Source organism: Bos indicus, chromosome 29, assembly GCF_029378745.1.
Source record: "Bos indicus isolate NIAB-ARS_2022 breed Sahiwal x Tharparkar chromosome 29, NIAB-ARS_B.indTharparkar_mat_pri_1.0, whole genome shotgun sequence".
Classification (NCBI taxonomy): domain Eukaryota; kingdom Metazoa; phylum Chordata; class Mammalia; order Artiodactyla; family Bovidae; genus Bos; species Bos indicus.
The window spans coordinates 19789829-19804641 of NC_091788.1; positions in this window are offsets into that span (position 1 = coordinate 19789829).

Genomic DNA, 14813 nt, shown 5'->3' on the forward strand with positions numbered 1-14813 from the left:
ATTTATATTAATAGAGTGATTATATTACATAAATGTATGTAGTGCACATGTCAAAGTGTAAGTTTCATCTTACCCTACTGAATATAGGGATGAAGCTGTATCTAATTTCTAGGATCACTCTGAGGATTAAATTTCAAGTATAAAGTATGCATCTAAGTAAATTACATTCTACAGCTATAACAAGATATCTATAGTTAATAAATTACTTTCTAAGTGGGTTTTAGGTCAATAAAAATAGAGGGTCGAAATAACAATATATTCTCAGCTCTCAGCTCAGTATTTTATGTTGATTTAAGAGGTGTGACTTTGGTTCAAGGAGTTACAAAGTAGAGATATAATCATATTGAGAATAATATCATTCATTGCATAATAGTCAGTGGAAACCACTTGTGCTGTCTTCTAATCTCAATTCCACAAAGTATAGCAGTGACATGTTATAAAGTATGCTAAGTCTCCATATCTCATTAGTATTCTACTCAGTGCAATCTCACAATTCATAAAATGACTCTATCTCTGCTCAGCAATTCCAGAAAATGTGAAATTTTGCAATTTTCCATTTCAAATGGCTTTTGTATTTATTGTGTTTATCTAAATATCTCATTTTTTTCTGATAAAAATGATTTGAAGCAGCTGCATTAAAGGGAAAAACTTAATAGTGGGGGAAAAGGGACAATTAGGGATAAAAATCAGAAAGACAGCCTTGAAAGTGTTCTGTGAGGTCAAAGGAGCCTCCAGTACTTTTTCATGGAGAGGCTGGTGGATAGAGCTGTGGTACATTGTTCTCACTTCCAGACTAACAAAAGTGGTTTTACTAAGGCAATTTTGGATATCTGAAAACAAAGTTGATCAAGTCAGGGTCAGAGTCTCAAGACAGAAATTCCTTCTCCATGTACTAATTGATGTGTAATGTCAGTGTCCCCAATTCCTTCCAACCTTATATGACTTTGTTGACAAAGGATAATTATAATAATGATGCATTTAGTGGTCACTTTGTGACAGCTTAATGATGCTGCATATAGCTGAGCATGCTGTGTATTGCACAACACTGGCACTCTATTCATATTGTAGTCAAATGCAGATATTCAAATTATGTTTTAATGGCAGTAAGATGTCTTGGGGAAGGGAATCTTTCAGTTAACAGAAAGACACTATATGGATAAACTGAGGCCCTGAACTGTGCTTGGAAGGTGGAATAAATTATCTATCTTATTTTTATGGAACTATTTTATAAGGGAACATTATCTTAATTTAGAGATGATGACATTGAGCTTCAAAAAGAAATTTGGAAATTTGTTCAAGGTCATAGCTAGTCATTGGTAGACCTGAGACTTAAGACCAGATTATTCTAATTATAAATTTTATAAATTTTGAAAAGTCTTTTTATTATGGAAGTTCCAAATTTATTCAGTGTAAAAACAGACTATATTGAATATCCACCACCCAACTGCAGCAAATATTAGTGGTCTTGTCATCATGCTTCATTTATACAACTTCCCAACATTTTTAAAGGCTTATATTTCCTAGGTTCCTCACCTTATGTTTTTTTAAAAACCTTATATAATATGTGATTAAACTATAAGCTCCCTCTAGTATTTTATTTATAAAAGAGAAGTGCATGAATGCACACATGGATAGGTTAAAAGAGAAATGAACAGAGATTGACCTTCTTGACTATTTATTTTAGAAGTAAAGAAGACTAAAAAAATATCAAACTCAAAAAAATATAATATATATTATAATGGAAAGCAATAAAATTTCAAAGATTTTGAAAGGCTTACCTAAACTTCTGGCAAAATGGGTACTAACCACATGAGATTTTTAGCAGCTGTATCATCAGAGTTGATTTAAACTCAAAGAAAAATTACAGATTCATACACATTTGAGATAGGAATGACCACTGAAGTTATACAGCCAGTTCTTTGTTATAAGATTGTTTACTTTGCTTTAACAGTATATTTGCTCATCAGATATTAAAGTCAGACAATATAAATCAGCAGGCTTATATAGACAAATGGGATTCCATAGTGGCTCAGTTGATAAGAATCTGCTTGCAAATTAAGAGACCTTTGTTTGATCCCTGAGTCAGGAATATCCCCTGGAGAAGGAAATGGTAACCCATAACAGTACTCTTGCCTGGAGAATTCCATGCACAGAGGAGCCAGGCAGGCTATAGTCCATGGGATTGCAGAGTCGGACTGAGTAACTTTCACTTTTCATTTTATATAGGCATAATAAAAGGATATTACAAAAGTTGTCCTAATTGTTTGATAATCATACACTGACTACTGACAAGTCAAAGAGATGGTGCCTTCAGAGATGTATGATTGTCTTCATAAATAGGAGGTCTGCTACTGCTAAGTCACTTCAGTCATGTCCAACTCTGTGCGACCCCATAGATGGCAGTGCACCAGGCTCCCATCCCTGGGATTCTCCAGGCAAGAACACTGGAGTGGGTTGCCATTTCCTTCTCCAATGCATGAAAGTGAAAGTGAAGACATACAGTCGTGTCCAACTCTTAGCAACCCCATGGACTGCAGCCTACCAGGCTCCTATGCCCATGGGATTTTCCAGGCAAGAGTACTGGAGTGGGGTGCCATTGCCTTCTCTGAAATAGGAAGTCATATTTCATTTATTATAACAAAAACATTGGACTGAGAATATTCAGTATGTCAGAAAAGCTCTAAACATGGGATATGGAATTAAGAGTGAAACATAAATGCTAGAAATGTACATATATTTATATGTATATTAAGGTTTCTATATCTTCACAACCCTACCCCACCCCACCTTTGAATCTGTTGCTGAATATTATGCACAGGGGATCAAACTGAGTACCCTAGAAGAGAAACAGCTGGATCCTTTAGTATTGAGAAAGTCATAGGCATAATAAAGCATTACAATCTTGACAGAAGTCCAGTTCAGTCACTCAGTCATGTCTGACTCTTTGCGACCCCATGAACTGCAGCATGCCAAGCCTCCCTGACCATCACCAGCTCCCAGAGCCTACCCAAACTCACGTCCATTGGGTCGGTGATGCCATCCAAATCTCTCATCCTCTGTCGTCCCCTTCTCCTCCTGCCTTCAATCTTTCCCAGCATTAGGGTCTTTTCAAATGAGTCAGCTCTTCGCATCAGGTGGCCAAAGTATTGCAGTTTCAGCTTCAGCATCAGTCCTTCCAATGAACACCCAGGACTGATCTCCTTTAGGATGGACTGGTTGGAACTCCTTGCAGTCCAAAGGACTCTCAAGAGTCTTCTCCAACACCACAGTTCAAAAGCATCAATTCTTTGGTGCTCAGCTTTCTTTGTAGTCCAACTCTCACATCCATACATGACTACTGGAAAAACCATAATCTTGACTAGATGGACCTTTGTTGGCAAAGTAATGTCTCTACTTTTGAATATGCTATCTAGGTTGGTCATAACTTTCCTTCCAAGGAGTAAGCATCTTTTAATTTCATGGCTGCAGTCACCATCTGCAATGATTTTGGAACCCCAAAAAATAAAGTCATCACTGTTTCCCATCTATTTGCCATGAAGTGATGGGACCAGATGCCATGATCTTCATTTTCCGAATGTTAAGCTTTAAGCCAACTTTTTCACTCTCCTCTTTCACTTTCATCAAGAAGATCTTTAGTTCTTCACTTTCTGCCATAAGGGTGGTGTCATCTGCATATCTGAGGTTATTGATATTTCTCCCGGCAATCTTGATTCCAGCTTGTGCTTCTTCCAGCTCAGCATTTCGCATGATGTACTCTGCATATAAGTTAAATAAGCAGGGTGACTTATATATATATAGCCTTGATGTACTCCTTTTCCTATTTGGAACCACTCTGTTGTTCCATGTCCAGTTCTAACTGTTGCTTCCTCACCTGCATATAGGTATATCAAGAGGCAAGTCAGGTGGTGTGGTATTCCCATCTCTTGAAGAATTTTCCACAACTTATTGTGAGCCACACAGTCAAAGGCTTTGACATAGTCAATAAAGAAGAAATAGATGTTTTCCTGGAACTCTCTTGCTTTTTCGATGATCCAGAGGATGTTGGCAATTTGATCTCTGGTTCCTCTGATTTTTCTAAAACCAGCTTGAACATCAGGAAGTTCATGCTTCACATGACAGAGGACCTACCCTCAACCCTAAAAAAGACAAACAGAAACATTAAAATTGTTATATATACCTTCTATTTGTTAATAACAAAAAAAAAAAATAAGTTTATGCAAAAACGTTAAACATTAAAATACATACATTTTTGTTTGCCTTTTTTAGGGTTGGGGGCAGGTCTTTGGTAAGGATTGTAATGTCTCATTATGCAAGTGACTTTATCAAAGTTAGAGGATCCATCTGTTTCTTTTCTGGGAAACTCACTTCGACTTCCTGTGCATAATATTCAGCAACAGATTCAAAGGTGGGGTAAGGTAGGGTTATGAAAGTTTATGGAGCCACTTTTCTGAGTAACTCCATCCTCTAGGAAATAACCCGTGTGCTCTACTCATCTGGCCACTTCTGCCTTTCTACACTACAGACTTCTCCTGTCAACTTAGGGAAAGCACTGTGTTATGTTCGGATCCTCATCCTTGTGCAGTGGCTCAGAAAGCATCTTTGGGCAGAAAGCCAGGGTTGATCATAGGGGCTCACCTCATTCTTTTCTCCTTTCTCTTAGAAATCAAAGCCCTGCAATTCTTATTTTTCAGTGTTTAAGAAAAAGTTTCAAAAATTTATTTCCCAGTTTTCTTATTATTTGGAGGGGGAGGCTAAGACTTATGCCAGATTCCTTATTATGACTGCAGGCATAAATTTTATGTATAAGGTTTAGCCCTTGGAGTATGTATGCATGCATTTGTCTCTTATAAATAGACTGATGTATGTATTTGTCTCTTATAAATGGACTGATTTAAGTGTACTTAAGTGTACTTCCTAAATACAGTCTTCCTGGATCCCTTAGCTACAATTAAAATTAGATTATCCCCTTATCCTTCATAATGCTTAGTCACATCCCAATTTTAAATTGTGCTGTATTTTATTTAGTTATATATCAGTCTTCCCATCACAAGTTCAGGAAGAGCTGCATCTCTAATCTTGAAGGTGGTGATGGAGAAGGAACAATACATCCACTTGCATGGTATCCTGCTTGAGATTACTTCCTAAAATTAGTCACAAAATCTGCTGGGACAATCAAAGTTGATAAGTTATTGAGTTGAGAAGGCCACAGATTATTAAAGTCATTGTCAAGTTCTGGGCCATTTTGTAGTTGCCTCAATAATACAATGAATAAAACATCATATTTGTATATTGTTAGTAACATTACTGAGAGTCCAGTCTCTGATATTCCAAGCATATGGAAAAAATGAAGCTTAATTCATAAAGTAGCAAATGCTGCTAGATCACTCTAAACAGTGAAGCATTATCTCTATTTATGAGAAATAATATATACTGAGCAGCAGCACTGTGAGCAGACTATTAAAAATAATTTTTTTTTGTATTACAAACATCTCTATTGCAAGTCACTGGATGTGTATTAGTCTCCTTATTTATCCTCTGTTCCATACTTGTACAAAGCAGATATTTAATAAAAATATTGTTAATCTAGGAAATTAAAGTTCAGCTATTTAAGCCGTCATCCTGTAAATTCTACAAGTAGTTATATATCTAAAACCACGATAAAATAAATATATTATATAAGAAGGCAGTAATTAAAATGTACTTAAAAGTTCATATTCAAATCTTTGACAGTCTCATAAAATGAGATATGGATTCTTTGCTGGAGAAAGTACCCATAAACTTACACATCATTTGCTTGTGACCTGAAGGAATTCCCTGTTTATTTACATGTAAATGATATTTTCAGTTTCTCTAGAAGAGAGGACAGACCATGTTGGTCTTTGCTAAGCAGGAGTCTAAGAAACAAATAACATTTTTTTTCCTTGCTAGAATATTTGGACATTTGTAAATGCCTTTGTCCTATTTCCTACTGAGAGAATAATAAATAGCTTTAAGATAATAACTGTGAGGGCATGGTTAGTTTATTTCCTCTCATTTAATCTATTTAATAAATATTTAGTGCATTTATTTCTGCTACACCTGGACACTGCCGTATGTTTTAGGAACACGTCAATGAACAAAACAACCTTGGTCTTTCTTTTATGATTCTTCAGTTCTTATGTGGACAGATAAATAATGATCAAGTGAGCAATTAAATAAAGTTGTATGCATTTTTTACTATGCGTCCTTGTATGCTAAGTCGCTTCAGTCGTGTTCAGCTCTTTGTGACATGGACTATAGCCTGCCAGGCTCCTCTGTCCATGGTATTCTCCAGGCAAGAATACTGGAGTGGGGATTGCCAAGCCCTCCCTCCAGGGGATCTTCCTGGCCCTGGGATCAAACCTTTGTCTCTCAAATCTCTTACATCTCCGGCATTGGCAGGCAGGTTCTTTACCACTAGTGCTACCTGGGAAGCCCCTAACATAAGGAATATAAATAAAATATAGCATTGTGATAGAAAATGTCTTTGGAGACCTGAAGGATTCAAATGTTGCAGGTAATTCATATATAATAGAAGAGTGTTCTAGGTATAGAGAACAGAACCTAAGGGACTTGAAGTTGGACAAAGTCTCATACTTTTGGAAATATGGTGTAGGAGTATCGAAACTCTCCACATATCTCAGAATTAGATCCAGGATGGGGGAATATAGTCAATATTTTATAATAACTATAAATGGAGTATAGCCTGTAAAAATTGTGAATCACTATGTTGTAAATGACTAGAGCCACCCCTTTCTAGCCAGACAGGTAGAAGGACAACCAGAAGAAAGAGTTGTCATGGAAATTAAGATTATAAAGGTGTTTGAAACCAAGGAACTCTTTAAAATGAAAAATAAAAACAGCAATGATTTCTAATGTACAAGATGAAATACGAATTTTATGATATATATGGAAAGATGCACCATAGCATCTTTCAGAGAAGTTAACTAAATGCCATAATCAGCATGTTAGAAGTTTCCATGGCTTATGGCTTCCATAAGGATAAGAACTCATAAGCATCCTGAATCTAAATATCTTCCCTGGCACGTGATCAAAGAGAAGATAAAAGAGAGAATCTAGTATTTATTGATCACATACTCTGTGCCATTGAATAAAATAGTGATTAAGAACACAGAAGTAATGGCTGGATTTACAGTGTTCAAATTTCAGTGTTATTGTTGATCAGCTCTGTGTCCTTGGGCATGAGGCATCCAAACATCAGAGAGTCCCCAAAACACTGTTGTGGTGTTTTTGTGTAGATCATTACTTATAGCACTATATATGTGGGTTCAGTAAGTTATTTAAATAAACTTGTTTCTCCAAATAATTAACGTATCTCATTGGAGATATATGGAAAAATAGTGAGCTGTTGTTTAAGCCATTTTTCAGCTACAGCATTTATGTATTTCTCTTCAGCATGCATTTAGATAATACAGTTGCATCCTTCTTTTGTTTTAAAGATGTAATGTGCTAGCTCTCGATTCTTTGCAAATCAAACACTCCCAAAACCAAGCTGTGGGCAAGAAAGCACAAATGCTTTGTTCAGGTTACCTGTTGGTAAGTTTAAAATCACTGTGAAAAAAATACAGCTGGGATCCCTGTCATAATGTGTTTTACTAGGCTGAAATCAAGGTGGAAGCAGGGTAACATTCCTTTTAGACTGTTGATAGAATTCAGCTCCATGTAGAGATCCCTGTTTGCTTGCTGCCTGTTTCCAGGGAGATTCCCTCAACTCTGGCCACCTGCGTGCCTCTGTTTCCTTCTTCATTTTCAAGCCAGCACAAAAGAATTGAAATCTCTCACTCTGAATCTCTTTCAGCTCTCCTCCTGTGCCATTTCTTCTACCTCCAGCAAGAGAAAAGTCTCTCTTCACAAGGGCTCATGTGATTAGATTGGATCTACCCAGAAAATCCAGAATAACCTCCCTTTGAGGGGTTAGAAAACCTTAATTACATCTTAAAAGTCTCTTTTGCTATGTAACAAAACATATTTACAGGTTACAAGGAATAGGTATGGGTATTTCAGCTTCCCAGGTGGCTCACTGGTGAAGAATCTACCCGCCAATACAAGAGGTAAGTTCTATCTATAGGTCGTAAAGATCCCTTGGAGGAGGAAATGGCAACCCACTCCAGTATTTTTGCCTGAGAAATACCATGGACACAGGGAGCCTGATGGGCTACAGTTCACTGGGTTTCAAAAGGGTTGGACATGACTTTGCAACTGAACAACAATCTTTGGAGACCGTTCTATTTACCACATTGGTTCTTCAGAGTCCTTCATTAAAAGCAAGCAGTTGTTTGGAAATCAAATCACATATTTTCCAATCATGTTTATTTACCAAGATGTTTATATATCAGCCTGTAGGAAAAATACTTTTTTAATTCATGAATCCCCAGAGTATTTAAACTCAAACTTATTAAGAACTGTTATAAAGGATAATATATCACAATCTTGATCTCTCAGGTATAAAGGATAATGGCATAATGCATTGTCTTCAAAGAACATTAACCTGGAAGATCTATTAATAATAAATTCCTAACTTACAAAAATCATTATCTAATTCATCTCAATTGAATCAGTTGATGTACTGAGTCTAATTTTGAAGAAATGAGAGGAAAATTTTAGTTAACTGTAGTTACTTTAGGTAAGAAGGCCCGTAACTATCGATGTCTTTGTCCATTTTCGTACAATCTTACTTTTGGGTAAAAGAATCAATTTGCCATGGGTGATAGAGAAGGAGCTAAGCCCTTTGTTAAGGAGAAATAACTAGGATTCTAAGAATCTGTACAATCAGTATGAGTCATATGCATTTGTGAGGCTATATTATTGAAGGTGGAACATGTACAGTAAATGAGTAGATAATCCTTCTCAATTCGGCATTGGTCAAACTACGCCTAGAATATCATATTCAATATTGGAAACCATGCATTGTAGAAATAAATATGGTGGATTTTAGTATACAGCTTCCAACATATTTAAGAGAAACTAAATAGGACATTTGAGGCATATTTAAAATAACTGGAGATGATAAGAATCAAGTCCTATTTGCAATTATTTGAAAGACATTCCTAAAATTTTAAAAGGGGACCGAATATTTTCTGAGTGGCTTGAAGGGAAAGATTTTTGACTAATTAGGTGGAAGTAATAGAGAAGAATATCTTTACCTTAAAAAAGCTAAGAGATAACTTCTTTACTTTGAGAGCTGTTTAATACTGAAAAAGCTACCCTGGAGAGTGATTACCTAGTAACTGGAAGATGGTCAAGGAAGCCGGGAGGAATATTTGGAGGTGATGCTGCAGAACAGAAGTGTGTCTCAAACTTTAGTGCAAATACCAACCACCTGGGGATCTTGTTAAAACTAGCCTGTGAATCAGTTGATCCAGGATAGGCATAAAATTCTGCATGCCTAACAAGTCCAAGGTGATACAGGTTGAATCTGCTCTCCAGATCCCTCTTTGAGTCATAATTTTGTAGCAAGATTGTATGTAGTATGACAGAATACATCAGTGATCTAAGGATCATTTCACCCCAATACCTTATTAAATCCTGTTTGGCATAGCAGGGACTTGATTTCTCTGTTGGGTAGGGAACCTCTATCATCCCACTTTGGCAAGAGAAATAGGCACACTTTCACACAGAAAAATCAGAGAAAGTGAGATTATCTTGACTAAGAGGACATCTGGGACTTGGTGTACATTTCTCCTCGCCATGTATTATTTCTGTTTCTTATATTGAGGTTTTTGTTAGCAAATGATGATAGGAACTGTTTTCTGGTTCCTTTAGTGGTATCATTTCATTTTTCATAACTATCTCTTGGCCTTATTTAGTATATTTGAAGTGGAACTTTTCATTGAGATGTTTATATTTGGATTGTGCTTAAACGTCAAATGAATTTTGGAAAATTCCATGTGGCAGACAAAAACATTAAACTTCCAAAGCCTTTGTTCTTATTTTATACTTTCTGTGGTTTAGCTGTAAAGAGACGGCTGTTAAAACTTTAGTCACTGACTATAGGCAGAAGAATGGTGACTGAATTATATACATCTCTGGACAGAAATGTCTTGGCCCTTTATCTGCACTAGCACATGGATTACGAACCATATTTAGCTTTTGCATAATTAAATATTTTCTTAAAAATGCATTTTATGCTACATTGAGAAAGTTCCATTCAAAGAAGGTAATACAGTATGACTGATTCAAGTTACTTGTTTTGGCATTGGATGGGGGCCATCAAAGTGGAAAAAGTTAAAATTTTCACATAATTTTCAAAACCTGTCACAAAACAGACAAAACAACAAATTATTCTCCCTTTCTCTTTATACTCTAATTTGAAACTTTATAGCTTCAACTTAAAATTAAAATGTTATTAGCATAGTTTAAATTTTAGCTCCTAGTGCTAATATCCAGGCTAAGAACTCCACTCGACAGTTTGAAAAAGCAAAAAGGAAGATAATAAAAATACTAAGAAATGTTCTAATTCTTGGAATTTGTTTCCAACGTTTCTATTAATCATTAGAGTATGAGTACATAATTTAATAGATTTGTTAAAGACTATATAGAAAATCATGATAAATTGGCCCAAGAAGCTAGGTTTCAAGCTTTGTGCTCTGATTAATGGAAACCATTCTTTTATTTTAGAATGGTGAATGGGACAGTGGGTTTAGGGGACCTTAGATTGACAGATTTGCTTCACGGCAGTGGGAGGAAATGAAACTGTATTTACTTTGCATTTAGATGCCAATCATTGAAAAATCAATTCCTACAAATAAATAGTTTTTTGTTATCTCATCTATCTTCCTGTCTGTTTTAAAAGGAGACTGTCACAAAACCATTTTAGAAGAATAATTGTAATGTAGGTCCATGTTTCAGAGGCCCAAAATGGTCTATCAAAGACAGATTCATACTTGAAGAAATTTAAGTTTTGAACAGTTGGGAAAATAAAATTTCCACAGAACTCAACCAAAGTGGACAGGTAGTCTGACTGATTCGGGACCACTGAGACATACATAAGATGATCCTAATATATGAGGCTATACTAGGATACATAGTTGTATATATTTTATATATATATATATATACCTGCACATATATAGTTCAAATATGTACATGTATACATGTATATATACATACTTCAAATATGTGTTTTGTTGAGGATGTCTTTAGTACATAATGCTTAGTGACAAGTAGTGTATTTGGAGATGGGAGGTGATAGGAAAATGATTTCCAGGAGAATATGGAGGCAGGGGAAGCTGGGACCAGATGCTCCTGTGGAGCCCAGCATACAGGGAGATGGGGGGAGGAGGGAGGGATGGAGAGAAGGAATGCAGATCTGAAATTAGGATATTTCTACAGCAATTGTTCAAGGGTAATACAACCTAATATTAGATCCATTTCTTATGTGTCTCTTGGAAAGAAAAAATGAAAACACCAGCTTTAATTTAAAAGGGTTATGAATCATTTTAAAAGATATTATTACATCAAAGAGAGATAAATATTCACTATTAACACTTAATAAGTTCATTTGTCTCAAAATACCATCATTATACCTCTCTTAAATCCTATATTATCCTATTATTTCTCTATCAGTATCTCAGAGTTTTACTTTGTTTACATTAAAATATCACTTAGTTCAAGATGATACCTATCTTATGTACATCCACATGAGCTGCAAATTTTTATGGCTATTTTAATGAGATAAATATGAGATTGACTCATAAAAGCCAATAGAAATTCTAGTTGGGAATTGGATTGAGATTGCAATGAAATAATAGTTAATTTTATTCCTAGATTCTTTAACCTATTTTAATTTTGATGGAATAGGAACCAGGTATTCCAGATATGTGAAAATCTTACTTGTTTCTCACCATTCCTCAATAGAAGCCCAAGTTCTTCTATTTAACTCTATTTAACTCTTCTATTCTCTCTCAGGTTAAAGTGCCCTCAGATTTTATATGGCCTGTTAATGCCTTCCACAGAAGGTGGCTTTCCTTCATTGTTTTCAGAAACAATTTTGAGTTCTATTTTCTGTCTCCTCTTGAAATTCCCAATGCTTATACTCTTATAAAGAATTCTGTGATTCCATCATTGTTAATGAGAAGGGGTCCTGCAAAAGCACACTGAAGACATGAGAGATCTGTGGTCACTCACTGAGCAAGGTGACAGGAATGGGAAAAGTGTCCATGTGTCTGCTTCTTAGCAGATGTGAACTCTTGGCTTTGTTATGATTGCATAGGCTTTGTCGTATGTAGAGAGGTGTGTGTTAAGTGAGAGGGTTTTTGTTGTTGTTTTAAGATGGTGGTGTTAGCAAAGATGTAATGAAAGTTTAGGGTTGATAAGTACCCCTTAAAAAATGTCTTCCATTAAAACAAACTTTCAATTGAGTGATTTCACAAAATGTAAGCTGTTTTCATACATACTGACTTATGGACTAACTGTGCTGCTGCTAAGTCGCTTCAGTCGTGTCCGAACCTGTGCAACCCCATAGACGGCAGCCACCAGGCCTCCCCGTCCCTGGGATTCTCCAGGCAAGAACTGAGCTAGGAGAGTATATTAACTTTCCATATTCTCAATTTTACAAACATTACTGATTCTAAATGATTTAAAAACCTAATAATATTGTTCTAGGTGATTATGAATTTTTATTATATACTGTATTTATTCTATACACATGTCTTGGAGAATTGTAAGGTAAGGGAGTTAGAGAAGGTGAGGTTCAGAAAAAGAACGAGACCAGCACTTTACAGGAACAGATTGCCTTTAATGAGGTGAGAAGGGGCAGCAGTCAGATTAGTGAGCTGCTACCCTAACCTAAGAAAAGAGTAAGTATATATAGGCATGTATGTGGAAAGCTACTGTCTTAAGGGGGCCTGTTGTTCTCCAGGGTTGTTCAGAGTAGTTATCTTGCAGCAGCAGGGGCAAGGAATTTTGGAAATTGGCTAGAGGCTGGACCAACTGGGAGCTGGGCGTAATCAACCTTAATGTCCATTATTTTCTTCCTGTGAGAGAGTTCTTTGTTTTGCATAGAATGGTGGGGAGGACCTGGAGGGGAGTTTTAACTCCAGGCTATTTTGAGCCGTGTAACTTTCCTTCAATAATAACCCCAAAGGCACTATGTTCTGGTATTGAGTGGCATATACTAGCAATAGGGGCTTCCCAGGTGGCACTAGTGGTAAAGAACCCACCTGCAAATGCAGGAGACAAAAGAGATGCAAGTTCGATCCCTGGATCAGGAAGATCCCCTGGAGAAGGAAATGGCATCCTATTCCAGCATTCTTGCTGGGAGAATCCCATGGACAGAGCAGCCTGGCAGGCTACACTCCATGGGGTTGCAAAGAGTCACACGTGACTGAACATCTGAGCACAACATACTAGCAATATCTTGCCCTCTCTTACTTCTCCTGCACCATCTCTGTCTCTGTGCGTGTGTGTGGAATGTGTGTGTCTCCCTTCCTCTGTTCTTTGTAGCTGCAGCTGATCCTTTCTGGGTTCAAAAGCAACTAGTATCATTGCTTTTGTGATATAATGGCAAGATTGACTAGTTGTAAGAGAGAGTGGCCTGCAATGCGAACATCATTCCCTAGTTGGCATTAAAAATGTCTTCCAATCTTTGATATGTTGTAAAATGGAACATTTTGAACTAGGGAGAGAGAGATGGATTAGAAGCATTTATAAAATTCTACTCCCTATTATAGCTAGGGCAGAGCTCATTTACTACTATGAGACAATACGTATTGTACTGCCATAGAGATATGGACTCTTTTTTAATACTTTGAGATCTGGGACAAATAGCAGTCTTTAAAATTATTTTTTCTTATTTGCAGTGTAAGGCTAAAACCACCTAATTTATTAATTGGAATATATACATAAAATGTAAAGTATAGCTTTCAATAACTATTTATTTATATTATTTGATTATAAATATTATAGTATTATATTTATTACATATTATATAATAATATTATATTTATATTATTTATAATAATATTTATAAATATTTATATTATTTATAATATTTATAAATATTTATATTATTTATAATACTTATAAATATTTATGTTATTTATAATAATATTTATAAATATTTATATTATTTATGATTTTATTTATTTATAAATAAATGTTTACTTTATTTATTTATATTATAAATATAATAATATATAATTAATTTATGTATTTATATGATTATAAATGATTATCTCTCTTCCAAATGCTTTTCATTAAAATATCATATCAATAGAATTAATAAGGAGTCTTAAGAGGAATGCATATTCTTATTGGATCCAAATAAGTATACATCTTACTTGACTGTCTTGGTCTGTAGAGTCCCTATTGCTAGGATGCCTATCTTATTAGTAGATGACTGTCAAAATACATGTCTCCATTTGTCCTTTCATATTTCACACAAAAAATACTCACTCCTCTATATAATTTTTTTCACTTTCAAACCTTGAACAACTCCAGAAAATATGGAATCTTTATCTTTTCATCACTTCAGCTAGTGTTAGCCTAAAATTGGAAATAGAGTAGAGACAAAAACTCTCAATGAAAACTATTTCATGGACAAACAGCCGTCATTTTGCAAAATGTGTTTGAAGGTGGAGTTAAATAGATTAACTCTTGATAATCTATTTGATGATTAATTATATTAAATGACTCCTCAGTTTGAAGAAAATTATCATGAACTAGTAGCCATTAGTTGAATACTTAGAATTAAACTATCAAAGCGTGAGCCATTTGTTCAAAGATGAACTCCATTGTGTAATTTTTATGTCGCTGTGATAAAAAAATATCCATTC